This window comes from Etheostoma spectabile, unplaced genomic scaffold (assembly GCF_008692095.1).
Source record: "Etheostoma spectabile isolate EspeVRDwgs_2016 unplaced genomic scaffold, UIUC_Espe_1.0 scaffold314, whole genome shotgun sequence".
NCBI classification, from domain to species: Eukaryota; Metazoa; Chordata; class Actinopteri; order Perciformes; family Percidae; genus Etheostoma; species Etheostoma spectabile.
Genome location: NW_022605583.1, coordinates 949,734 through 951,125, shown reverse-complemented (window position 1 = coordinate 951,125; position 1,392 = coordinate 949,734). Strand labels below are relative to the sequence as shown.

General features: G+C 37.9%; 1 protein-coding gene and 1 long non-coding RNA gene across 2 annotated transcripts in view; one reads left to right on the top strand and one right to left on the bottom strand.

Moving 5' to 3' along the window:
* sfxn5a (sideroflexin 5a) overlaps positions 1-1,392 on the bottom strand; it is a gene marked incomplete in the record, with an annotated part of 55,077 nt that overhangs the window by 11,225 nt on the left and 42,460 nt on the right.
* The window catches only part of LOC116686096 (uncharacterized), a 17,599-nt gene that overhangs the window by 4,583 nt on the left and 11,624 nt on the right, over positions 1-1,392 (top strand). Inside the window, exon 2 of the long non-coding RNA XR_004331149.1 lies at positions 1,278-1,279. This is a non-coding gene — a long non-coding RNA (uncharacterized LOC116686096). The remainder of the gene's footprint in view (positions 1-1,277; positions 1,280-1,392) is intronic.

Genomic DNA, 1,392 nt, shown 5'->3' with positions numbered 1-1,392 from the left:
CCCCCCGGAGGTAAAACATCAGGCAGCTGATGGAGCAAAACATGTCACGTCATGATTTTCTCCCAAACATCTGGCTACAGGCCTCTATGAAAATAAAGTTCTTGCTTTCCTACTTTTTAAGCTCACAAGGGACATTTCTGTAAAGCTAGAATGAACTGAAGGATTATTATGTGTTTTATATTGTGTACTGTATATAGTTAGTTTATAGTGTTATGCTTGTATATATATATAACTTTGGTAATATAGATTTAAAACTGTCATACAGTACAGTATATTTAAGACTGTCATACAGTATGTGTAAGACTGTCATACAGTATGTGTAAGACTGTCATACAGTATGATAAAGACAGATACAGTACAGTGTGTTTAAAATACTATAATAATATTATTATAATTGTCTTCATTATGGTGAGCATCTGCAAAAATATATTTTTCATATACCACTTTGCTTATTTTTCTCAATCCATAATCATCCGTTGGGTTCAGACCAGACGCCATAATAACAAAATCTTGGTTAGGCCACTAGAGGACAGCACTTGTTTTAAAGTGAGACATCCGTCTTCACAGGGGCTTCTTTATTTTGTCCCTCTTTTCCTATGGCACCCTACAAAAAACAACACTCACCAGACAATGAACTAGTATGGTATCGTTGGACATTGGTGTGACTGAGGAGTTATACTGACTTTAATAATGAAATTTCTTCTATTTTACAATAATTGTTGGGTTTGTTGAGCTCAGGTCACAGTCATTTGTAACACAAATTGTTAGGAGACAAAAGTCAACAAAAATCTCATATTTTTCCTTTTTGACCCAGGACTCCCTGGAAGGCAGGATCCTCCTGGTGAAACAAAGTGAGAAAAAAGAATCTTTAAAAGAAAATAAGAGCTGTGTGTGTGGGGAAATCAATGTTTTTAAACTAAATTGAACAATGTTACATGCCTGTAATCAACTCTACTTAGAAATATGTGCCTATATGCCACTGTTCTGCAGTCAAATGTTTTACATTAGGCTTTAATGATATACTTGTTGCGTAAAAACAATATTTTCTTCCATTGAGTACTGCATGAACGAGGTGTGGTGCTTTCTCCCACAATAACAAGGTATTTTTTTTTTTTTTGTATTGTACTTTGTTTATCCCTTGTGGGAAACTACACTTTTCACTCTGTTGTTATTACACACCGACCTGAATTACACACACACACACGCTCAGGACCTACACATGCACTAATGGAGAGATGTCAGAGTGGGGGGGCTGCCCATAGGAAGGGTGCCCCAAGCGGTTGGGGGTTTGGTGCCTTGCTCAAGAGCAGGGATGAACTGGCACCTCTCCAGCTACCAGTCCACCACCATACTTTGGTCCATCAGGACTTGAACCAGCAACCCTCCGGTTCC